The sequence below is a fragment of the Molothrus ater genome, chromosome 20 (genome assembly GCF_012460135.2).
Source record: "Molothrus ater isolate BHLD 08-10-18 breed brown headed cowbird chromosome 20, BPBGC_Mater_1.1, whole genome shotgun sequence".
NCBI lineage: Eukaryota > Metazoa > Chordata > Aves > Passeriformes > Icteridae > Molothrus > Molothrus ater.
This window is the reverse complement of record NC_050497.2, coordinates 10,185,917-10,212,293: the sequence shown is the minus strand read 5'-3', so window position 1 is coordinate 10,212,293 and position 26,377 is coordinate 10,185,917. Positions and strand designations below refer to the sequence as shown.

General features: G+C 45.3%; 2 protein-coding genes across 8 annotated transcripts in view; one reads left to right on the top strand and one right to left on the bottom strand.

Annotated features, from left to right (window-relative positions):
* CRB2 (crumbs cell polarity complex component 2) overlaps positions 1–13,760 on the bottom strand; it is a 53,896-nt gene extending 40,136 nt beyond the window's left edge. Inside the window, exon 1 of the mRNA XM_054516913.1 lies at positions 13,685–13,760. The gene's annotated coding sequence lies outside the window, so the exon portion shown is untranslated. The remainder of the gene's footprint in view (positions 1–13,684) is intronic.
* Positions 13,761–14,817: 1,057 nt separating this feature from the next.
* STRBP (spermatid perinuclear RNA binding protein) overlaps positions 14,818–26,377 on the top strand; it is a 63,422-nt gene continuing 51,862 nt past the window's right edge. For all 7 annotated transcript variants that reach the window (XM_036394198.2, XM_036394194.2, XM_036394197.2 and 4 more), the window contains exon 1: positions 14,818–14,920. The gene's annotated coding sequence lies outside the window, so the exon portion shown is untranslated. The remainder of the gene's footprint in view (positions 14,921–26,377) is intronic.

Below are 26,377 nucleotides of genomic sequence, written 5' to 3'. Positions count from 1 at the left end.
AAAACTAAAGCAACCAAAATGCAGGAGGGAAAGCCAGCAATGTCAACACATTGTGTTTCCCCTTGACACGGTTTCTTCCCATTCATAAGAGGTTACATACTTCAGACAGGATTTTAAAACAGTGAATCCCATTCCTGGCTATTAACTTCCACACTGAGACACACTTAGCTCCAATTTCCTTGTTTCTTTTCCCTCCTAAGTTAACCCTATTGCCACAATCTGTTACAATCGGAAAGCTGACATTGTATTCCCACCACTCAATATCCAGAGTTATCACTCAAGTCAAAGGCACAGTTGATCCTCTTTCCATGACTTTGAAGCTCATAATCCTCTGTTACATCAGCCACAAAGACAGTGATTTGTTCAATCTGCCCAGCAGACTCTTGTCTTTTTCTACTGCTTTGCAGAGATGGTGCTTCCACTACAGGCACATCCTCGAGGGCTGCTGGAATTTTGCTGCTAGGTCAGAACTGGCCCCTACGATGTAGGAACTAAAGAACTTATTTGGGCAGGAACACAGAGGAATTGCCACAGCAGCAGTGGACACAAAATGCTTCCCAGTTCATTCATCCATCTCCAGCTGAAATGGAGCTTCCGGGGTGAAATGAGGTCAAAACAAAGTAAAAGGGGAAGTGGAATCTGTCCAACAATAAACCAGGTGTCAACATCCATTGCACAGAGCCTGACCAAGGACAACACGGTCACTCCCTGTTAGCTGTGCTGGGATGTTGGGAATTCTGAGCAGATGTTAATAGGATGAATACATAGCAGTTGTACAGTCTCAGAATAATAATGCCTGTGAATGCCAAAAGCATATTGATCTCCTGAAGTGCATAGTCAGAGCACCTAATGGCTCTAGAGAGAGCAGGGAAACACTCAGAAGGGGAAGAGGAAAAAAAAAAAAGAGAAGATGCTTCAGATTAGAGAGTTCTATCAGCTAAAAGAGCCTTGGGGCACACAGGGATGTTAAACTGCTGCTGCACAGACACATTCTGAGGGACCCAAGAACACACAGTTCATGCACAGGAATGGAAGAAGGAATTTACACTACTTGTATAATTATAACAAGTCTGAACCACTTCTTCTAGGTAGAATATTAGAACCAGGAAGAACCTTTAGAGGAAAATACATCCTTACTGCACTGTCCTGATGGACCAGAACAGGGGGGAAAAGAAAAGCTAATACCAGTGACACAGAGAATGCAGATACTGTTCAGAAGAAATTAAAAGGGAAATTCTTTCAATTTTAATGACCTCAGCTGTTATTAGTGATGCAGATCAGGGCTTTGTTCTAAAAAGAAATCTTGTAGCTAACCTGTAGTGTCTTTTTCAAGTAGGAGACATTGAAAGCTCCTTTTTGCACCAGGGCTGTCTAACTGGGAAATTCAATTCACTCTCTTTGCTTTGATATCTATTTAGTTCAGCACTACACACACTGTCAGAAGCAAAATGTTATCCTTCACTGCACCTGAGGGCCAAGAGGTCCAGTGTCAAATGCTCCATGGAACTGATCCAGTGTTTTCACCCTCTCACAAAGACATGCAGCTCTTTGAGGGAGGACAAGACTCCAGGACAACAGGACTGCAAATTACCAGCTTGGTCAGAGGGGATTTTCTTTTTATGAGCTATATGAGCTACAAACCAGACCAAAATACACTAACAGAGATATCCTTGTAAAGTTCACTCCCAGCAGTGCCACCATAGGAGCATATCAGAATTCTAGCAGCTCTGGTCAATAGTATTATATATCCCCTGAACCACTAAGGACATTAAGCAAACACATTGAAGAGATGAAAAAAGATTCCAGTTATCCTGAGCTTCCCACTCTCTGACCACAAAACCACACTCTCACATCAAATGGGGAATGTAACTCAAGGGACATTTTAATCCTACACCCCTCTTCTAATTAATAATCCTACTTTATCAATATTTGATGGAGCTGTTATTGTGTCTGCTCTGGCCACTTCACTTTTCAGAAAATGCTCTGAATTACTGTGCTCCTTTCAAGGCAGTACAGACTGGACCCATGGCACACCCTTTCCTGAGGCAGGGCCCTGCAGAAGGTCCTGCTTCAGGAGCAGCCCATGGGATGGACGGGCGGTGCAGCATTGCAGCTGAGCACCACCTGATGCACCAGGATCTACTGACTCAGCCTTAGTGACCCCTCCCCACTGCTGGGGTGGGAAAGAAAATGAACTCATATCCTGAAAGCCAAGCCACAACAGACACAATGGTGAGCACAACAGAGCCCAGCCATTATGTATGTTGGCACAGAGACTAACAGTTAATAAGGCCCAAAACCAATTACAAGGAGAAAAACTCACCGTTTTTTGCAGACAAAGTGTTGAAGAGAAGGAAGCAGACTACACTGTGCTAAACATGACAGACATGCCTGGCCCTCACCACAAACCTTCACTCATGGCACAGCCTCACTCACATGAGTATCTGACCAGGGCTGCTGTTGGGATTGCACTTGCACAGGGTCAGGAGCTTACAGATGGACGCGTCATGGCAAAGTGTGAGACAGAGAAAAGAATAGAGGAGAGCCCCTCTGTTTGAGACATCGTGCTGTGAAATCCTGTTTGTAGTGAGCTGCCAGAAAAATGCCTCAATTTCTACAGGCTGGGATAAGCACAGGTACTTCATCTCAGAGACAGAGGTTCTGACATCCCCAGGGATGGGCTGGGGATCCACACCATGGAGCAGAGCAGCTCCTGGCACTGGGCAGGGGCAGGGCTACAGCAGTAGCACAGCAGACCCATGGCTTGGTGTTGGAAGCAGCCCTGGAATTAAACTGCTTGCAGGAGTATTAATGCCAGTTCTGACTAGTGGAGCTCCTGAGAGCTGCCAAGTGACAGAATAATGCTTTCGGTTGTTTGTTTCCAGGAGGAGAAAAAAAATAGGAAAGTACAGAAGAGAAACATCCCAAAAGTGGAAGGAAATAAATGTTATCAAGATAAAATGGAAAAGGCTTAATACAGTCTATCAAACACTAGGTATCCCTGTCACAGCACAGGCTACCAAGGTTTAACTGAGCAGTGTGCATTTTGAAGGACGCTGTTTCATCTATAAAAGGTCTGGAGATGTTACAACTTAGTTTTTTTGCCAGGAGGCACTTTATTAAAATTGCTGTAAACAGTAACTCCTTCAAGCACAGAAAAAATTGCTGTAAACAGTAACTTGTTCAAGCAAAGAAGAGGCTCTTCCTGCCATGAGCTTAAAAGGATGTAAGCCTTCAATTCTGTTTTTGAAGAATGTTTCAGATATTGATTTCTACCTCATAGTTAACATAAGTTAGGTTTTCTTCACAGTTCTGGTGCTCAGAGGAGAAAGCAGGAGCATTTTCCTGAGTCTCCTGAATCCTTACACAGATCTTTCCTAACACCATGTTCTCTGGTTAGATCTTCCCAATACTTCTCCAGCAGCTGTAGCAAACCAAAGTATTTGGCAATATTGAGTTACTCAAATAAATCTGAGCCTTCTCTCTGTTCATAGGTCTCCCTCAGGGCCCTGAGTGGGTTGCAATAGTACAGACAGTTGCTCTAAATAGCTTGGATCCAAACACTCTACTTGATGGTGATTAAATATATAAAATGTTACACATCCAATGTTTGAAATGCAAAGGCCCAGAGCACCTCAGCAATGCTTTCCACACAGAGCAATTACAGCACTGGAAGTACTGGAAACACCATCATGTGATCCAGTCACAAACTACTGATCTAAAGAGGAGGAATCCAGAACAGAAAGGAACGGGAGAAAGTTCAAGATGTACAATTGATGTTTTCCCTTTTGTGTAAGCCAGTCTTTATTGCAGACCTGTATGAGGAAACAAATGTTGTACACACCCAGCTGCCACACAGACACTATTCCTAGGAAGGATCAGAGCCTAGGCCATTCATGGCAGAGCTTTTTTGCTGCTACTGTTAGATCTGTACCCTTCAAAAGTTGGGGTTTTTTACTTTGAAAAGGCTGTGCTTTACAAAGATGTTGCTAACAGAGGAAGCGAATCTATGATACTGCAAATTAATTATTCTTTGTTATATAGTTCAACTTTTATTTCTAACAGAATGCTAATCCTGACAGTTAGCACTGATTAGTATTTTGGAAGTGGTTCTGAGGAGCTGCTGACTCACTGGGCCGTGGTCCTCACTGTTTCAACAAACTACAGAAACAGGCAAAGCAAAAGCACAGACCAGGCAAAACCCATCTATGGCTCATCAAGGAATTTAAATACATGAAAGTAAGTGTGGCTTTATAGTCCTTTAATTATGCATTGCATCTGAATTATGTATGGAGCCAAGGGCACGCAGGAATTCTGGTGGAAGGAAGCAGCGCTGTGCACTGGCACTTCCTCCCAGGATAAGACAAGACTGCTCTGCACCAGGCTCTCTCCAGCCTAATGGAACCTGCCATTCCCAGACATTCTGCACACCCATTCTCACGGAAGGAGCTGTCTCATCCTGCTCAGCAATCCCTGCTGCCCCCTCAGAGGAGCACATTTCCATTGCTGGAGAGCAATTACTTCCCCTAGATCCTGCTGTGCTCTTATTTAGCCCAAGTACTCTTCAAGAATAATGTAATCCATAGGTACTTTAAACCTATAAAACCTAACTTACTTAATGTCAAGTGTTTAAATACAGATCATGCCTTGCATATCAGTCAGTGCTTTGTAATAATGTATGGCATTTGTCTAATCTGCAGTTTAACATTCTATGGACTACTGTAATAACTGTTTTTGCTACTCTAAGTCAATATTTACACCTTCACCATTTTTGTGAGGCACAGACATTAATCACCTCTTGTAATGCCATATAATCTGGCTGTAAGGTCCCTTGGAAACAAAAGTCAGCTTTAATCAGTATATCATTAGTCAACACTAACCATTACCCCAAGTTCTGCCATTGCTACTTATAGTGGATCTATAATAAATGTACACATACACAAATCATGCATGAGTACAAAAACTCTCTCCTCTGAGACAGTTTTACAGGTCGGTCTATCCTTATGCATTTCCACAGCCAGACATCAACAAAGAACATCCCTGCACCTCCTCCTTAGACTGCCTCGCACAGGGTGAAACACTAAGCCCTGCTCCCTGAAGCAAGTTTCATGCAGAAAACAGACACTGTCAACTTCAGATACAGCCCCCCATACAGGCTGACATTTGGTTTGTGCAGAGAGAACTTCTGGAACTCCAGGTGTGATTTTGCAGAAGGAATATTTGTGCTTTTGTCTTTCCCTGAGGCACAATGACCTTCCCTTGAGCGGGAGCAGCTCTGCAGCCAGCCCGGGCCGGCACTGAGCTGCAGCTGCCACACGGTGGCAGAGCTTGGGCACCGTCACCACCGCGCTGCTTCCCAGGAATGCACCAGGAATGCTTATCCTCTGCTCAAGGTGACTCTCAGGATGATTTCTTGCCTCCTCATTAGTTACTATACATATTTATAGACAAATTAAAGACTCAAACAAACGTTTATTCAATTAATCGCTTCGAGTTCTAGTGGAACAAGTAGTATCAAACCAGTTCATCAGCTCAGGGGCTTATGACAATTTAATACAATTTAATTTTTTTCTGCTCCCTCTCTGTGGTATCATGTCTCACACAAGAGTTAGAATACCAAACACTGGCAGAGTTCTTTGTAACAGAAGGAGCATAAGGAGTTCTGAACCATCAACTACTTGCTTCAACTCACAATGAAGTGAAAAATGATTTGATGCAATAATCAAGTTAGGCTTGCTTCTACACCCCTCTCCCAAAGACAGGGTGTCTAATCTTTCAATATTTAGCTGATAATTCAATTACCAGCTTATTGAGAGCAACTACAGTGTATGCTCCTCACTGTGACTAGGATCATGTGAATGAACAGTATTCCACACAAGGTACTTCTGAATGCCTGCTTTGTGAGACCCTGCCATGCTCCCACTTCAGAGGAAGCTGCATATTTTACCCTTTAAAGATGCTACAGCAGCTATGGCTCTGTATAGCACATTCTACGTATTTTTAGATCACACAAGGTTAACCAAGCCCCTTTCCCCCTCTCTGCCACACATTCATGAATGCCCTAATAATGCAGCACAGCCTCATTCTGCCCTCAGTGTTCCAGCCTTGCCTTCAGAGAGTTTGGCCCATTTCCTTTATTCAAACCCTCTACAGTTGTCTGCTTTTCAAGAAGCCGTGCTAATGCATGTTTTTACTGGCAGCTCTCGCTGGTTTGCTCCCTGCAGCATGGCACCCAGCCTTAGGCCAGCCATGCAGTGGCCTGGCCAGGGCCGTGGGAGCTCTCCTGCACATGGAGCCGTCCCTGCCAGCACAGCCCCGGCACTGAGAGCCCAGGAAGGCCCTGCTGTGACAATGGCAGGGACTGGCACAGTGCTCAATGAGTGACACGGCACTGCCACGCTGACAGCCTGCGGCTGCTGCTTGTCCAGGCTTTTCAACTCCACATTTCCATCACCTTTCTAATGGTAAAGCACCTGAACTAATCAAGAGTCAGCTCTGAGAAAGCAGCATAAATGATTGCAAGCACTTTTGCAAAAAGGAAACAAAACCCAAACACATGAATGCCTTTCAAAGCCAGCATGACAAACCTTCTGCAAAGAAAAAAAAATGGAGAAGATCACACTATACTTGCTTAGGAATCATTTTGCCTTTACAGGATCTGAACAGGAATATTCATGCTGTGTTCTAATAATAATGGAAGTGGAATTACAAAGTGAGAAAAGAGCAATTTGCAGGATAGGGCTCACTCACAAATTGCAGGAACAGGTCAAAATGGATAATCTTCTGCTCTCAGTCCTTTCCAAGTTTCAGACTTCTGCAGACACAAAATAGAAGATCCAATAAATTGTTTATGAATTTAAAAAAATTATAATCCCATCCTAGGTACTTCTACTCTTCCCCTTTAAATTTTCCACAGAACACTGTTTTTGTAGCTGCCAGTTCTGTGACCTTGCTGGAAGTGGCCAAGCCAGAGATCAATTAGTGAGCAGAGAGGAGAGGAGCAGCTCTGCCTGCGCTGTGCTGTCCCTTGGGAGGAGGGCAGATCGTTATCCAGCGGGAGCGCTAACACACGTTGGGACTGACTGCAAGATGCAGCAAAACCAAAGGAAACAGCAGAATCTCTTTTTTCCTTCGGCTTTCACATTTTACATTTCCCTATAATTTAGAAATACTTTAATTTTGCACATAACAAATCCTTGTTTCACTAAACAATATCTATAACAAACACACCATGCTGGCTTCAAACACAAATTATGAAGCAAGCTCTCTAAACCCTCAGGAAAGCCCCATTATCTCCCATTGCATAGCCAGGATGACCTGAAGCACAGCAGAATTGAGAGATTTTAGTGCTACACTCTACAAACACAGTGACAGAGGAGGCTAAAAAGCCCCAGCACCTGAGCTTCCAGGATTCTAACAAAGGGCCCCAGCTGAAAGCCTTTAGAACACAACTGGGGGGCTTCCCACGAAGGACACAACTGCTGCCTGACATACAGACATACTGCTGTGCTCTCAGGACTGCAGGAACCCCAGCTCTTTAGCATTTAAATGAGTACATAAATATTTCACATAAAACTTAGCCTAAAATAAGCCACCTAAAATAAGCTGGTTTACAACATTACTACAGTCTGTCTGCTTGCCTTAATTTGCAGGCAACTATAATGCTGCTTGTGAGACACACTATTCCTTAAGTCCTCCCACAAAAAACCCTGAGAAAGGGCAATAGTTCTTAAATAAGTAATTAGAACAGCTGAAATAATTTAGGTCATCAAAGAACAAGCAGGATAAATAAAAAGTTATAGCACTGTGGACAGTTGGATGTAATAGAATTTTTACATTTATTTGAGTTAACTGATAGAAAGGCTGAACACCAGGGCATGAGGCAGAACTGCTGCACAGCATCTGTAACAGAAAGGCCAAATAGGATAGCATTACATGCACATATTAAAATTATTTGGCAGGTTAATTAAAAAAAAAGAACAACCAGGATACAAGATACAGCAACAGTGCTCAACTTCCCACTCTTAACGCAAGCAAGCTTAGATCATCATGGGAAAGTCCATGTAAAATATACTGTCCCCAAAATACAGGTACATTTCTGTGCAAATGCCTAATCTGACCATTTTGGACTTGCACTGGAGCAAGAAAACCCTGGGAGATGCTTGACTGTGAATGCTCATCACAAGGATAACTATTTGTCCAAACATTTGGGCTGCCCACCCCCTGTACAGCCTGGGCTCAATTGTCCCTTTGAGGGAAATGTGATACACTTCAAACCTGATAGTCAGCATTGCAGTCTCCATACCTCCCACAACACAGGCATCCAAATCTTAATCAGTGTTTCAGCAGACACACAGCTCCTTTGCTAGTCACAGCTCCCTGACATCTCCAGCTACTGAATATCCACATCTAGATAACATCTGGCATATCAAAGTTGATGAAATTTTGAGGTACATGCCTAAAGTCTGGAATATGACTTGTATCTGTTGCAGATCTGTTTTCCATTTATCACATTATGTGACAAAACCAGTCAGCACAGCAGCAGCTTCAAGGGTACATGGAGTGAAGAGTCTCAAAGACGGAAAGGTTACTTCTGGTTTGTGCAGTGTGAGGGGACAGCACCTCCTCAGAGAGGAGACAAAGCAGCCTGCAAAGAGCCCTTGGTGCTGGTCAACACCCATTTGTCACCTGCAGGCTTCAGCATGCTGGACCTTCTCTGCTTGCTCTGGAGCCTCGGCCACTTGGAGATAACCCACATGAGGCTGGCAATCTGCTCTGAGCCAGGTCCTGTGCTGGGTTTGGGTACTGCTGCCTTCAGGAAACACCCACACCAGCTTCAGCAAGGTCAGTGCTTTACCCCAAGGGTACAGCCTGGGAGCAGTTTCCAAATGCCATTGAATTCTGGCTCTAGTATCACAACATTTTTGATGAAGTTATAATACTACTTCATTAGAACCAAAATTCTCATTATAGCAAGATTTTTAGGCCATATTTCTGACCACAGTTCAAAGTGAGACAATTACAATTATTCCTAAGAGTACCTCAGTCTGCTGATGAAAAATTAATCTTGGTAAAGCTTTTTTTTTTGTTTAAATTATTATGACTGTGCTGCCAGCTGCATTCAAACAAACTCCGATTCAAGTTCTAGGCTTCAGGGTCATTGATAGACACTCAGCTACTGCTTCCACCAAAAAAAATACTGATTACCAGGACAGAAACAGATACAGGAAGGAGAAAACATGAAGCTAAAAAAACAAAGAGGGTAGAAACCAAACCCAGTGAAAACAAAAAAAATTTGTACCAGAAACAGATTGAAAACAGAAAGGAAATTAGCATTTAGGAATGAAAAAGCCTATTCACTGTTGATGTTGAATACAACACCCGGGGAGACAGAAGCTGGGTTTATTTTTGATAGCAGCATAAACATTAAAGATAAGCCAACAGCCTTCAGAAAATATGGGTGCAGTACAAAGGCTCATGTGATGAGAGCTGTTTTGCTTTTAATCTTGACCTAGGAAACCTCTTGTATGACAGAGCCTCTTTTCAGTGGAGTCAGTCCTGCCTAGCTGCTCTGACTATTAGTGATAAAAAGGCCCCCCAAGTTGTTTCTGCTTTGGAATGATGGCAGGTTTTCAATCTTAAACTTCAAAGGAAAAGGAAAAAACCCACCCTAATATATCTGTCTAAGGACCTGCACCAAACTCCTGCCATCCCTTATCTGGTCCAATCACACTCTTCCCTAAAACAACAATCCTTGCAACTGTATCTCTGTTTTTCTAGAAAGGATGTACATATACCCCCAAATATTTATCTACTTGCCAGTGATATAAATGAAAATACTTATCTGATATTGATATGAGATAAACACATATCATGTCCTACCCACAAACAGAAAAGCCAGTTGATTTCCAGATTGGTTCAGCATGTCTACAAGCCCAGTAGCACAGAAGTGCAAACCACATCAACCACAGTCATTGTGAGGGCTCAGTGATCACAGAATCACATCTCAAATGTCTATTACAAAGTATCAAGACTGAAAATTGGGAAGCTCTGTGAAGTTCAGTCCTGATTTGGATTCAGTCTGTTCCCGTGGTCCAGGCATGTCTGGAGAGCAGAGCTACAGACCAGTGCTCAGTCTCCACAACTTCACACCCTTAAATTGCAGTGTGCAACTTGTTGCCTACGATACTGCCAACCCCGCAGGCTCAGTGACAACAGGACCCTAGAACCTTCTTTCTGCCCCTTTTCCCTCACAGCCCACACAGCAGAGATGCCCTGCAACCAGCTGCAGCCTCCATTCCCATGGGCACAACAGGCACATGCACCTTCATTCACACCAAAATGCTGAAGTGCGGAGGAAGTACCAACACCCCATGTTGGTATGTCATGTTACACCACGTTACAGATCGGGAGAATTCACATGACCATTTAGGACATCACCTTAATTAGAAACTGTAATTAAATGCCCACTGAAGGTTGGTAGTATCACTTGCTTCCAGGCCTTCTTATTTCATGAGGAATGCTCTGCTGGGTCAGATCAATTCTCCCATGGAGCCTGGTACTGTCCCTCAAAGCTCTGTTTACTGCTATGAGTTTTGTCATGGCCACCAGAAGAAAAGTTTTACACATTCAGCAGTTGCCAGATGGGGTGAGAACACAGCCAGAGCACCGAGGGCAGCACAGTCTCCACAACAACTGAGCTGTCAGGAATGCCGAGCTGCGCTGCCCTCTGTCCTAAACAGCACCTATAAAACAAGATTAAAGCACTCGTGTTTACAAATGTTCCAGGAAGCTGCTGGCCTGCAGGTGAGCACAGCCACTGCCTTGGGCTGGCTCTGGCCAAAGCAGGTGAGCGTGGGATGGTGTGGCAGGGCCACGGCCCAGGGGCTGGCACGGGAGCGCTGCTTCGCTCACGAGCCGGTTTAGGAACACCCTGTACCGCAACTGCACAAGCTGAGACGCTCAAACAAGAAAGTGAAATCAGAAATTAACAACTAGAGCAGCACATATTGAGGCATGCACTCTTTTTTTTAACCTAGACCTTTGTTGGTTTTAATAATTGATATAAAGTAACAGATGACTCACTAATTGCACTTCTAAATTGTAACCCAACCTGGAATCAATCACACATGGCATAACTTCTGTTCTTATTTGAGGCTAAATCCACCACAGTGCCTTCAGTAGCCGCTCTAATAATTGCATTAGTCATAACCTGAAAGTATTTCCCATTTCCTTAGTTCCAGTTTTGCTTGCTCTTCAAGCTGATCCTCATCCCTATTGCTTAAAAGATCTCTGAAATGTTACCCTGCAGAGCCTGCTCTGGGACTTGAGGAGCCCTGTGCACATTTTGTGGTGTGATTCCTCCTCTCCCCGAGTCTAATTTTCCTCCAGTACCATTTTATCTCCTTTGCTCTAGCTCAAAGTCAGAGAATTCAGGGTTGCAACAGATAGTAGCAAGCACTGTGTAAAACTTGGTGAAGAGTTAGGTACACAAATGACTGCCAGCATAAATCATATCATCTTTTGTTTCGCAGCACAAATTCTCAGTTTTTAAGTATCCTCTACACTGGATACTTATCTGCTTGATTCTCTCCCTTCCATGCCTGAGATACACTTTAAAATAAAAATTAATACAGATCTTGTAAGGATTTTTCAAAATAAAACTCTTTGCTATATCAATCTTATGAGACTAATTTCCCATGTAAAGAGAGCTTTTTCTATTAAGGTTTTTAAAAGACATGCACACAAAGTTATTTTTTGCAAATTGAATTCTGTCCTCAGCTATCTTTGCACAAACCCCATTAACTTTAGTATATGTCTAAAGGCAGAATTTGAAACCCATAAAGAACTGGGTCATTGGACAATGGTAAGTCTCAAACAGAGATTTCTGAGTCATAACAAGAAAGAAATCCCTCTTCCCTCGGGCACTACAGGAGCATTCCCATTTGTGTGTAAACAATACCAAACACTTGAAACCTGACAGGCTGCACCTCATCCTTGCTCACTTAGGGGTTTCCCCTGTCCTGTAGCTAATGGCCACGTAGTGCTCAGTGCAGCATTTGGGGCAGAACTGCAGCCCCCAGAGCCCGTCCCTGCTGCACAGGCCCTGGCCGGCCTCTCTCCAACCCTCACACCGGCACCAGCCAGCAGCGCCTTGCCGAGGGCCCCTCGTTTGTCTGAGGGTGCAGGTGACATTCAAGCACACGTGACAACGTCTTAGTTATTTCTACGGAAAAATCTGTGGGAAACACACATTATTTCCATTGTAGCTACATATTTAAAAAAATAATTCTTTCTACGCCAGTATTTTGTCCCAAGAAAGAGCATAATTATTGTTAATTACCTCAACTTTCACCAAGGTAACTCTTAATTCCATGTTGCCTTTGGTACAATTCAATCCCTGTCTTTTATTGACTATACTTAGAGCTATGAATTCAATTTTCTTTCTTTTCATTCCATGAAGCCTAAAGACAGATGTTAACTTTTTTCCAAGCCTCAGATGCTCTTTTCCTTGTTAAATGTATATCCTTGTACTGCAGCGCCAAAGCTCTTCCAATCCCCTGTATTCTAAATTAATCCATCAATCCCCTTTCCTCTGTGTTTTTGCCCTTGGCAAATCATTAGCCCAAGGGAGAACTCAACAGAAAAATTCAAGATTTCACTCAGACCACAGCTGAAAACATCTTTCTTGTACCTCTGCAATAACTTCACTACCTGAGGTGCCATCTCTTGCAGATTTTTCCCTCCTCGCTACATTTCCAGCTGCACTGCACAGCCACTCATTCCACAGCTGCCCCTTCCCATCCCTCCATCCACCCAGCAGCCTTTCTCCTGGCCGTATTTGTGCTGTGTCTCTATTTGATGCAATCAATTTCAAATAAAACTGTTCTTATGTTAAGTCCTTGGACCAGTCCTTGATTTCCAGCTATTATCTTCTGCCTCTTTTCAAGGCCCACACTAATATTTTAAGGTCACACAGGAGATTTGGATAAATTCATTCATCACTTTGAAATCTCTCTATCCAAGACATGAAAGCAGTAACTGAGATTCTTCATATTTGTTTCTCCTTTCAATCCTCAAACATGACAAGATAAAAGTCTGTTACAAAGGCAGAGCAATGTCTGACTGTTCAGAACCAGGGTGACATTTCAGCCATAGGCTTGCAAAGGAGTACACAAAATGTAAGTCTAATTGGAACAAGGTGGACCTCTCCCTGCATGGAAAGTTATTAATGCACACGTGCTTTCCACTTCCACTCTAATGCTGAAATCACTCTTTTGAATGAAAGTTACTGTTTCACTTTAGCACCACAAATCTCCTGATCCTACAATCTTCAGCCAAAGTTCCCTCGGGGGCTGCTTCAGCACAGCACGTTGTGTACTGATTATTTTCAAATAGAGCTCCCCAGTCTTTCATCTTCACAGCCTGTATAAAATCAGTTTTGAAAAGTATAAAAAGTGATATTGAATATGATTGCCATGCACATGTATGCTAGAAGCTGAGTACAAAAAGGCACTTAACCTAGAAAATCTGGCAGAATTTCTGAAGCACTCAAGTGACTATATGGCCATTTGAGTGTTGAAGCACATGGAATGCTGAAGGATTTTGAAGTTCTGTAACAGTTCTATGTAACACACATACATAGAAGAAAGAAAATCCATCAGACTCAACCCTCTCCTCATACCTAAAGGTTCTGCTGGTCAGGGCTGCTCTGAAGCGCGATGATCATCAGCTCTGCGAGCTCTCTCCACCTCCACTGCAGTGCCCACGTGCTCTAGAACTGTGCTACCTGTCTGGGATTGGGAAGAACTATTGCACGGAGCTGAAAACTAACTTAAACCCATTTGTCTTGATCTCTAGAAGAGAAAGATGGAAATCATTGACCATCACACTGCTTGTGCAGCCCAACCTGCCCAAACACAACATGAAAGTGCCTTGATTTGTCCTCAGTCACTGAGGATTCCACAAGGAGCTCAATTCCTCACATGGAAACTCTATTCCTCAACTCACTTTGTGAACCTGCTCTTCCTGCACTGCTTTGGATTTGGCAGCGGGACGTTAAACCCTCCAAGGTCGGGCGCTGCGTGAGGGGCCGAGGTCCTGCCGCACCCCTGCCCGGCCCCCTCCCCTCAGCGCTGCCCCCGGGCCCGTCCGGCGCCCCCCTCAGCCGGCGGGGCTGGGGCTGCCGGAGCTATTCCCGTTCGCGGCCGGGGCCGGGGTCGCTGTAGCGCCGGTGCCCGCCTCATTACCGGTGCCCGCCTCATTACCGGTGCCCGCCTTGGAGCCCCGAGCGCGGCCGAGGCCGGGCCAGCCCTGCCCTCACACACCTGCCCAGCCCGTGCCCTCAGCGCTGCGCACTCTGCGCCCGGCACGCTCGCGCCTACGCCGTTAGCGCGGCGGGAGCCCTCAGGTGCGGCGCCCGCGCTGACGACATTACGGAGAGTCCGTAACACACACCGACCTCTCGGAGGGGCTCTACGCAAGCGGCGTTTCCAGGTGCGGCTCAACCGCTCCCGCACCGCGCGGCCACGGAGCGCCCCGAGCGGCAGCGCCGCTCCCCAGGCGGCGGGCGGGACCGCGCGGGCTGCGCGGGGAGCAGCGGCCGCAGGTGGGGAGCCGGGCGGGCCGAGCGCGCCCTACGCCGATTCCGTAAGGCTGCGCCGGCCTGCAGGAAACGGCCGGGTCCGCGGCGCTACGGAGCCGGCGCAGGGCGGCGCGGCGCCCCGTACGCAGTTGGCGTAGGGCGCTCTCAGGTGCAGGGAAGGGGCGGGCGCGCGTTGCCCGGCAGCCGCAGCCTATGGGGGCGCGGGGCGCGGTCACGTGCGCAGCCCCGCTCGGCGCTGCGGAGCCGGAGGAGCCGGACGGGGCCGCGGAGCCGGGACGGGGCCGCGGGGCAGCGCCGGGGCCGGCGCCGAGCGGGGTGAGGCGGGCGGGCGGCAGGGAGGGGTCGGGGCGGCGGGCGGCCCGTCCCCGGGGCACCGCTCCTCCCACTGCACCGGGCACTGCGGGCAGGAGGCAAGGGCAGGACACGGCGCGGGGGGCGGCGCGGGGCGGGGGGCGCTGCTGCGCGCGCGGAGGGGCGCGGTGGGCGAGGGGGGGGCTGCGCGCCCCGCGGGGCCGCGGGCGGGGGCGGCGGGGAGGGGTGCGGGGCTCGGAGAGGCGCGGGGCCGCCCCTCCGCCGGCCGCGGTGACGGTCCGGGGCCGCGGTACCTCGGTACCTGTCCGGGGCCGCGGTACCTGTCCGCGGGGCGCGCAGGTGCGGCGGGGCCGGGGCGCTGCGCGCGGTGTCCCCGGGCGGTCCCGGCCAGGTGCGCGCTGGGCGGCTCCCGCCGGGCTCGGGGCTCGGCCCGAAGTTCGCTCCGGTGCGGTCGGTGCTGCGCCCTCCGCGCCCCGGCCCCGCGGGGCAGCCGAGTCCCTCCGGGCCCCGGGCAGGCTCCTGCTCCGAGCACGCTCCTCAGTGTTATGGTCCACCGTTTGTTTGGGTTTTTCCTCCTCTTTCATTCTGTATTTGCTTTGCACTGGATTTTGTAATCATTAACCCGCTATCCCTTCTGGAAGTGAGGGCGTGGAAGGGATAACCAGGGAGTCACATGAGTAGAGCAAAACTTGAGTTTTGAGTCAAAGTGGAAATATGCATTATCTGGGTAAATGTCTTATTATTTATTTACGTGACTCTGAAAATGCTGCCTTGTGATTTACAGAAAGAAGAGAGTGAGCATTCCAAGCAGCTCCTGTGCAGGGTATGGCAGAAGAGAAAATTTATAATGTAGGGGGTCCTAGATACACTGGAATTAATTATTTTCTGTATCTGTGTCCTCTAGTTTGTTAACTAGTTTTTGAAAGTTTTATCGTACTTTGTCGTGAAAACTCAGAAAGGCTAAATGTGGTTAAAGCAAAGAAAGATTTAAATGGGCATTATTGTGCAGAACATCACATATTTCAGGTCTCCAGTTCCAAAAAATGTTTATGAAACTGTAATTTAATTAAAATAGCTGGGCTGTTTAACTGAAATTAAAATACTAGTGTTCTAGCAAACATTTGAAGCCTGGCCTTCTAGGGTAAAGACAGAAAATTAAAATAATTTCCTCCATTCATGCAGAATACTTTAACATCTTTAAAAAGAATGGAGAAGAAAGGACTATTTGGTGTAGTGTTCTTTGATTTTTAAAGACATGGTAACCATTTTTGAGACCTATAGGAAGCAGCCGTGGTGGCAGAGAGGAAGGAAGGAAGGAGTATGGAGCAGTGCTGGCTGCTTGGAGGGGAGGCCTTAGAACAAAACTTTTGGAATGGGAAGTGAGGAAGGCCGGGCAGTGTCTCTGGAGAGGCTGCACTGCTGTGCTCCTGTGTTTGCTCAAGGTCGTTGTTCTCTCTCTGAAAAGCAAAAGCGTTTTCCAAGAATTGAAGAAGCCCACCTCTCCCATGGAAGGTGTGCAAGCTGGGCTGTGCTTATTTCCTGCCAGTGTAGAGAGGAAGGAGAAATCTGTGTCAGCAGACTGCAGCTGGCTGTAGCTTCTACTAAATTCCTGGTCATTTTCAGGAAGTTAGACTTGTCTCTGGAAGTTCTTGGCATGTATAATTTTCTTCTGTCTGGAGCCTTCCAACCATTTTCCTTTGCTCCATGTTAGGTAGAATGCAGGGAGAGATGTGGAGGAGAGAGGGTAGGATTGCTGACAGTGATGTTTTCAGTGCCCTGTTCCTCGGAATCCCATCACTGATGGTGCCAGTCTGGTGCTGCTTTGGCATGTGTGGTTCAAAGAGAATCTTTAGTCTTGCAAGTTTGGTTAGTCCTGATTTTATGAAGGGCTTTCTTTGCATGGGCTGTTGATCCAGACTCGTTGTTTCTGCTGAACTATTGGCAGCGTTTTTCATCTCTGAACAAAGAAGACGCTGATAAAGTGCCAGTTCCAGCTTTGTGTGCTTGACAGGTTAAATACAAGGTGGAAATGGACTAGGACTGGATTTCTTGGGGAACTGGAGAAAGACTAGGACTTGATTTGGAAATGGACTAGGAGTGGATTTCTTGGGGAACTGGAAAAAGATTCCACATAGAAATACCTGTGTGTTGGGGGCTGGGGGATAGTGGGTAGCTGGTGTCAGTGTAGCTGAGAAAGTGACCAAACGCAGCTTTGTGGCTTGCCTGAGAAGGAATTTCAGACAGAGCTGGTTTCAAAACAAAGGCTCAGAAGTAAATGAGAAGACAGTAAGCAGTTGGAAGGGTTACAACAGAAGATGGCATAAGGCAAGCCATGACAGACCTAAACACGGGAGAAGTAGTTTAAACTGTGGTGGATATGTGGGTTTTGGTGACTCTTGTTTCTGCCTTGTACGCAGTTTTTCCATGGATGTTCATTCAGAATGCAATGCTTAAGGTCGCAGAGCTCTCTTCTTTTGAAGCCCCTCTGTTAATGTTCCTCAAAAGCCTGTGGGTGGACTGAGATTTTTTTTTTTGAACTGTGAAATCTTGTTTGGAAATAAAAAAAAAAAAAAGTAGTCTAAAAAGCTGCTTCATGTTGTGAAAAACCTCACTGTAGAATCATAAAAGCTGCAGTTTTTCCACGTTGCTTTGTAGCTTGGCATGTAAATAGAGCTCTTTGAAGAGCATATCCATGGCTGGAAAGGGAGAGTGGGAAAGGCTCTGGCTGGTTAACAAGCTTCTGAGTGTGTGAAAAGCCACCGTGAACATGCTTGGTGGAACTCTGTCCTGGGGTGAGGGACATACACCTGGAGTGGCCCATGTGCCCCAGTATCACTATGCAAAGAGCAGAACAGTGGCACCTTGTGTATTTACAGACTGGGCTGGGTGAGGGATGCTCGGGGCAGGTGGAGGGAGCTGCTGAGATGATCTGATCTGAGGGAGATGCTGGGGGGCGAGGATGCACAGGGTCAGTCTGCACCTCTCTGGGCTCACCTCCAGCTCCTGGGGAGTTCGGGTTTATGGTGTCTCTCACCATGCCAAGAGCAGAGCTCAGCATTCTGGGGTCTGTGCCTTACCTTGTACTGTGCTAGGGAGCAAGGACTTTTCTGAGCAGCCACATGAGGAGCACTTGGCTGGTGTGGTGTCCTGGATTTGCTGTAGCCCAGCAGTATTGGCAAGTGCAGATTGCTTTGCTGCTGAATATGCTGCAGTGAGGAAATCAAAAGGAAAATTCCTGTTTAAAGCAATATGAAAAAACTGTTAAGAGATTTAAAGAACAGAAAAATACAAACCCTTTTGTAGAAACTATAGTTTGACTATGTTTGTTGAATTGCAGTGTGATTTGACAAACAGAAACTTTGTACTTGATATTTTTGGAAGGAGAAGCCTTACCTGAAAGGCATTGCTGGTATCTTTTGTTAAAAGCAATAATTGATATAAGCTACAAGGCCAAAGACAGTATTTTTTCCAGTTGTACTTCTGCAGTTCTTGGCACTTGTGTAGTTTTTCCTTCTTATGTGCAAGTTTTTCACTGAGCACGGATGACAGAAAACAGTGTCACAGTTCGTGTCAGTGTCAGCTCACAGAGGGACACTGTTCCTATTTAGCTTCTTTGAAAACCTCAATTCATGTCCCTTAACAAAAAACCTGCAGAGCAATTCTTACGAATGATAGGAGCGAGTAAACATCTTGCACTCTGGTTTTTATAGACTTTATTTAGTAGCTAAATTACCTTATGTTTCTAGTCCTCTTACTCTGGTCATCATGGAATAGGAGGGGACAGAATTCTCGGAGCCCACCCCACGTTGGTCTGTTGTGTTGTGCTCCTAGCTCTGCTGTGCAATGCACATCCTGACCTTTCTCTAATTTCCTGTGTGGCGTCAGAATGTGGATGAGGTGCTGGCTATAGGGGAAGCCCCAGAACAAAATCAGGCTATGTCATTTGTTCTGCTGTTTGTGAAGGTATGTAAAGCACGGCCCTGGGCTGCTCTGTCCCTCCTTTGCTGCTGAACTCAAGAACTGTGGGACTAACCCAAGGCTGGGTTTGGTGTGCAGCTGAGCCAGGCTGCTGTTTCTCTGGGCCACCTGCACATCTGGCCATTGGCTTCTCCAGTAATAAAGACCAGGGATTAATTACCAAACCCCATGCCCTTGTGGTCTTATGTCGTTGATTTTTCTATAACAATGCAAAACTTTGTAACTCTTCTGTAGTAAAATATTGTCATAACCTCTTGGTAACTTAAAGGTGTAAGTGGATGTTGAAGAGGAATAATCTTATGAAATCCATTTTAGGGATCTTTTGGATTGTGGAAACTTGAGTGATCCTGCCGCACATGTTGATTTACATTAGTTCCCTTATGTTGTGGTTTGGTGTGCTGTTTCAGAGCCCTAAGATGCTCCTGGTGATTGACATAACAAAATGTAAATTATATGCTGTTTTCCTAAGGTCTAATTTATCTGTCGTAAGGCTTGTGTACCAACAGTACTGAGCTCTTCTTACAATAATGTTTCTCTTTCATGTAATGCCTACACAGGGGAATTAAATTACCCTTAATTGTATGCTTAAAAAGAAAATAAAATTGGGGTGTGTATGGCTATGCCAGTAAATTAAATTTTGCTGCTTCTTGTTCTTTTTGTGCATTTAGTTTAAATTGTCTTTATTGAAAAATTTTATGTTTGAATATCTGGTTGGGAAAAACACTCTTACTCGTGGGTAGCTGTGAGATGTCACAAACTTGAAGAAATATTATGAACCAGAATTAATTTAGATTTTAAAGCAGAACTTGGCATTTGGCTTGGCAGTAAATGAACTCAATGGTGAGAAACAGGTGTTGCCCCATAGAAATTGCCCCCTGGTAGGTGGTAGGAGCAGAAAAGGGCAGGCTGAGTTTAGGGCCTTTTACTTTTCTCTTTTTCCTCTGATTCTTGTGGGGGAAGACACTTTGAACACATTTCTTGTTTTACTTGCAGCACAGCAGATTGGAGTGTTGGCACAGCGTCTTCAAGTGTTGGGTCCTCAAGAGTCTTTGGTGTTCCCGGAGACACGGGGATGATGTTCCATGGGGGAATGTTCCTCTGGAGCTGTTGGGCTCAGTTGATGATGACCCTAAAGCAAAGTTCCCTAATCCTAGCTCTCAGCTGGCAGGATCTGCCTTGTGGAAAGGCCAGCACAGCCCCACAACCTCTGTGCAGCCGCTTTGTGCTTCCAGAAATGAGCTTGGGCAAAACTCTCCCTTGAGAGGCTGAGGAGGCCTGAGGCTGTGGCAGGGGTTTTTGGGCACACAGCAGCTGATTCCTTCCAGCAAGATTTTGCCAAAAAATTGTTTACCATAGTTCCACTGACATTGTGAAATTGATGCATCTCTTTTAGTCTATATTTTGCAGGGGATAGGTCCCATAACAGGCTTGTGGTAAGTTATGGTTGATCTTGAAGGAGGCATAAAGTTGTTTTCACTTGTTGCAGGGCTGTTTTTTTGGTTTTTTTAGGAAGTAGCAGCCAAAACATGGGTCCCAATTTAGCCCTCTCCATAAACATGGTATCTTTCTTCATAACATGAAATCATAAACATGGTATCTTGCTCACTAAAGAAACTGTACAAAATTCAGCAAGGAAACAAGCTGCACCCCACCGAATTCAGTTGCCATTGTTGAAATAGGTGATGTTTTAAAATTGCCAGCTGGTACATACCTGAGTAAAGGTGTTTGATTGACAAGGTCTTTTTACAGCCTGCTTAGCAAGACACTGACCAGTTGGACCAAACACGTGATGTCGAAGAGTATGAATAGATCCATTCAACAAACAAATTGCAACTTGTATTAACAAAGAAAAGAAAAAGCATTTGAGTTAGCTGCCCCATGGCAGTCAGCTGGTGCTGCATTTCTGACAGAGCAGGAGCATGACCATCAAGGGTCCAATGGTGGCACCCTGTGTAGGGAAGGTCCCTGGGACTGGGCTGGAGGTGTCTCTGTTCCACATCACTGCTGTGATTTGTTTTACAGTTAAGTGCTGACTAACGTGTGCTAAGGTTTGATCAGTGTGGAAGCTGAATGCCCATGACAGCCATTTATGGGGTGCTCCTTCCCTGGCCGTGGTGGCAGTGGCCCAACCTGTGTGGCTGGTTTTCCCAGCTGAGGAAGCTGTGATGTTCTGACAGGGGTGACTGATGCTGGGGCTGGCTGAAGACAGCCATTTTCCAGTATGAAGACAAGGAGATAGATGAGTAATTTATTCCTGCTTTTGATACAGCTGTGCTGAAAGGGGCAGCTCTTTGCATATGGAAACTTGTTCTTTTTCTCCAGGTATGGGGGCTGAGTTTGCTCTGTGACACTCCTGATGCTCTTCTACTTTTCCTTCCCTGCTCTGCCTGATTGCTGTGTGTCTGATGTGGGGGGATTTGCTTTAATGGAAGAGACTCTGGAGTAGAAGGGGAAGCTGTAGGTGTGACTCCAGGGAGTGGAGTACTGGAGAACAGGCACAGCCCCTGGAAAGCTGAGGGCTGTGGTATGATGGAACAAACAGCAAACATGGGGCTGTAAGTAGGATATTTGATGGGATTTCAAGGAAACAGACACAGACTCAGAACATTTGGATTCCTACTCTCTGACTGGGACTGCTCTTCCAGTCCCAATCTCTTCCCCTGTACTCTGATACCTGGTATAGCTCAACAGAAGAGAAAGGGAAAACATAAATGTCCAAGAACTGATTTCTCCCCACCTGTGCTTTGAAGGATGCCTTTTCCATGTCATAGGCTCTCAGTGAGTGTCATCTTTTCAAAGAGCTAAAACTGTTCGGTGAGCAGTTACTCCGTGTCCTAATGCTTCATGATCTCTTGATTTGATGGCTAGGTAATTGGACTTGGCAAATAGATTAGGGCTTCTTTGGTTACCCAGTCATGCTCTCCAAGTCTTCAATCATGCAGAGACTTAATCTGTTCCTTTAAAGTGCTCAGCTGTGCCATTTGGGTGACCTTAAAGAGCATCACCAGGGCTGAACTGCAGTGTGGTACGCGGGGATGGGGCGTAGGAGAACTGGGAGCACTGCTTCCAAAACTGGAAATGGGTAAAACTCTTCAACAGCAGCCACTGAGCAACACTGTGTTCCAGTGAAGAATGTCTGGCAATTAACCTGCAAGTATTGATTAGGGCAGCATTTGGCCCCTTTTCAGGTTCTGCTGCAGACTTACCACACAATTTCATTTCTTCGTGTCTAAAGCTCCCCCTATAAAGATCTGAAATGTTTTCCTGTCTCACAAAACTGTTATTTTAGAACCAGTAATAAATGTACTCTGGTAAATATGGTGACAAATGTTCTAGAAAAGCCAGGAAGAAAGGCAAATACTGGGAAAAGGGCGGGGAGACAAAACTGATAACTTCTTTGCTTCTGGTGGGTGAGGGTGAAATTGGTGACTGCCAAAAATATGAGCTCAGAGAAGTATCTTGTTCTGCTCTAAGCCCACATCTGTACACACCTCCTCATCTCTACAGATGGCCAGAAGGCTGAAGAGAGAACATAGTTGTCTAAATTTGTGTAAGAGAAAAGAATCATGACTCCCACCTTGGAGGCACATAAGAACCTCCTGTAACTGGGGGGTTTTCGACAATTTTAAAAATTTGGTTGAATTTTCAGTCTTAGCAAATTTTGTGGAACCTGACACTGTTCATAGTTGCTAAATAAATAACTTCTAAAATTTTAATTTTTGTTTAAAGATGGTTGTCTTAAACAGCAGTCTTTATTCCTTCAAAACTGGCCTGCTAAGGAATGTATTTGATCCAGAACTCATCTTTGCATGCTTATACTTTAGCAACTTATAAAATGCTTTTCCACTTAAGATTTCATAGTTCTTCATATTTTAGAAATAACAGCTGTCACAGTCACAATGATGGTGTTTGGATAAATCATGATAAAAGGCATAAAGATAAAACCAAAATATTTTTGCTTTTATGTTTCTTTTCTCCTACCATTAGTGTGGGAATGAGATTGTCTTTTACACTGAATATATTCATATGGTCTGCTTTATCTTTCAGGGAATTCAGTAATTTTCCTTTTGTTAGCTCAGGAGATAAAAGATATTTTTGAAAGCAGGTAGTTGGGAGTCAGCACTATATAAGTAGTGATCTCTTGACCAAAAATGTGGTTTTGTGGATGTGGCCGTATGTAATAAACTAACAGAAGAGAGCAGCTTACAAAGTGCATCTTTGACAGGTCTCTGATCAAGCCCATTCTTTGCAGAGGGGTTGAATACTGAATGTCCCTGAGTTGTGACTGTAGATACTGTTCCCTTCCACCCCAAACACTGAGGAGCCTGAAACTGGAAACCTCCTGACCCTTGTAAAAACAAACGAGCAATTTTGTTTAACTTTTTGCTGCGGGTCAGGAGCCTGAGCTTCATGCCAAGTTTCAGTGTGATCCAAAATAACACTGCAGACTTATGGAAGACCTCCTGCAATATGGAAGTGATGAAGGTGTGACTGTTGAGGTGCTGTGATTTATTACAGTAGATTCTTAGAAGGGGAATAAGAGATGTCCTGCCCTAAACATCCTTCAGTAAATTAAAATTCTTAGAACTTACCAAGTGTATAGGTGAAATATTTTGTGTTCCTTAATATGGTCTCTACATTGGTGTTAAAATAGCCACGTTATAAATGGATCTGCTCTTTCTGTGCAGTTGGGTGGTAACTGGCCTCTGTTTTGGTTCCCCTTGAGATGCTTCCAAGTGTGCTTTTAGTAGTGCAGCAGCAGCCCAGTGCCACTGTCATAACAGCATTCCACCCTCCATGAGGAGTTGCAGCAGCACCACACATGGATGCACTGGTCTCTCCCTTGCAGGATGAGGACACTCATCCTTCCAGCACTGTGTCTACAAAACTTTCTCTGGTGGCTGTTCCATGAAGTTTTGAAGGGGAGCAAGTGTGCTGAAAGACTCTTAAGGGTAAAGAGGATTCAGAAGCATTTGCAGAGAAGTGGGCAACTCCACAGTTGAACTGAGCTGATTGGGATCAATGGATTGCCCAGGGAGCCAAAGGGAGTCCAGGAGAAGCTGTCAAATATTTCTTCTGGAGTATCCATTTATGGATGCTTCTGCAGTTACTGCAGGGTTTGAATATCATTGAACTGGTGCTTCTGCAGTTGCTGTAGAAACTGTTGGCTCAGGCTGTCTCCTTGCAGCTCTCCTTCAGAGGAAGGACTGCTCAGGGAGAGCTTGGCTGGGCACGGGACTCACTGGTACGTTCCCTGTTTCTTTCACACTGCGATCTGCAATCTTTATTTTAATACAAATCCCTTGACTAGCTTTTCTCTTGCTTATAAATGTTTGATCTGTATGTGGTACTCGCAGTAAAGGAGTCCTCTTGTGCCAGAAGAACAAAGACTTGCTTTCTGCTGGTGCTGGGCACCACTGATTTGCAGTAGCTGCCTGGTTTTAGTGCCAGTTTTAGCAGGTGCACCTTGTCTCAATGAGTTCTCTTTGCCCTCATCACACAGCACAGTAGCAAGTCTCATGCACAGTCTATAGAAGACTGAATTTTGGCAGAGAGCTGAGGAGTTCAGCATTTACTGTACTTCCCCTCTCCTTTCTTTCCCTTGCTCTGCTTTCATTATTTGTGCTCCTCTTGTTACAGCTGGACTAGGTGATCGATGTAGCTGATAATATTCTAAGAAAGTTTGAAATATCTCCTGAAAAGATCAAAGTAGCCATCCTGAAATAACTACAGGAGTTATAAACTGCTGTTGGATGGCTGGAGCTCTATGTGGAGCAGTCCAAAGGGGTCTTGTTTGAGGGGTGTGGCTTGGGTGCAGGCAGGGGAAGCCATGCACTCCTGCTCATCTGGGGGTTCCCAATGGTTTTCCTGGTTTGTAAGAGAGATGCTCTCAGACCCTCTCCATCCTTTACATCTGATTTTGGGTGTTTTAGATGGTCACTCAGTATCTAATATGAAAGCTGGGTTTTGACTGGTTATTTTATTGTTTTGTTGAGAGAGAGAAGAAACTCCCTTCTCCTCCACAGCCTGCTCCTCTGTCAGTTGGAGCTTTAGAAAAAGCAAGTGGCAAAGAGAGCCTTTGGGTCCTTTCTTCAAAGCCGACGATGCGCTAGAATGTGCTGTGCCGAGTGCTCAGTGCTGAGGAGCTGCCTGCAAAGCTTCCCCTTGTCTTGCACAATGGCTCAGGTCCCTCCATAGTGTTCTGAGGTGTTCTTGTTTTTTGGCTTCTGTTCTTCCTGAGAACAGACTGTGTGTGTCCTGCTACCTGACAAAAGAGGGGCTCCACTGGGCTCTTTTGGAAAAGACACAAGGTTCCTGAGTCCTCGTCAGTTTGACTTTGAAAAGAACACAGTGCTTAAAAAATTTGATGCCTGAAAGTGGGACACACTGTGAATTAGGTTCCTGAGTTTAATCATACCATATTCAGATATTGAATTGCTAATTTGACTCTCCTGAATGGACAGGTAATTGTTGTCAAGCGTTTCCTGGGACAGTTTGCCAAGCTGACCTGTGAGGAACCCACGATCCTGCAAGAGAGAGACTGAATAACAAAAGCAGCCAGGAATGCAGTGTCTGTTCAAATTAAACTAATGAAGCCTAAGGAGGTGGAATGCAAGAAAGGGAAGAGGATGCTCCATGCTTGGTGTGTGTTGTAAATGAAAAACTCACACTGTTCCAATGCTACCACTGAGTTACTGTGGCCCTGGGCAAGTCACTTGAATTTTTGGGCAGTGGGGTCTCTTCCCCATGCAAACAACACAACATTTACACCTATCACAGCAATTAGAGAAGTGATGTTTGAAGAGCTGTGAAATTCTTGAGTAGCTAAGATCTGATTTTGGCTTTTTTGCTAATAAAAGTACATTGAAACTTGGTAACTGCAATCAAAATAGAAAAGACTGTGTAATGTTTTTTCAGTCTCCTTTCAAGTCCAGCATGGAGGTTGCCATCTCCCCCAGGTTAGCAAGAGGAGGGTGGGCAGTCCTGTCTGGTTTCTGGGAGACAGAGAAGTAATTTCCAAGATTTCTTTGGTTTGTTACCTCTGAGCTGTTTCATTCAGTTTACTCTTTGTGGTGTTGAAAAACACACTTTATCTCTTGAGTGGCTGCAGAAACTTTGCAGGGTTTGACAGTTCCACAAAGCACCCTGGTGACACCTGCATGCTTTGATATCTCAATGCAGTATTCAGGAATGAGATCAGTCTAGAAATGCAGTATATTCTCCCCATGGTAAATGGGAAAAATTGGCCACAACCACTTGGACTGCAGTTCTGTAAGTGATGTTATTCACCAAACTGTGCTTATCCTTCAGTGGGCAGAACGTTGGTTCCTCTGTTAGCTTTGAACTCTCATGGCAATATTCCAAGAGGAAAAAACAGTGCCTAAGTTTTGTTCTTAGCACAGAGATAAATTGAATGTCTCTGTCATTTGTCTGAAACCATGTGGTGAGAGGCATGATTTTTTTTCCTAACAGTTTTGCAGA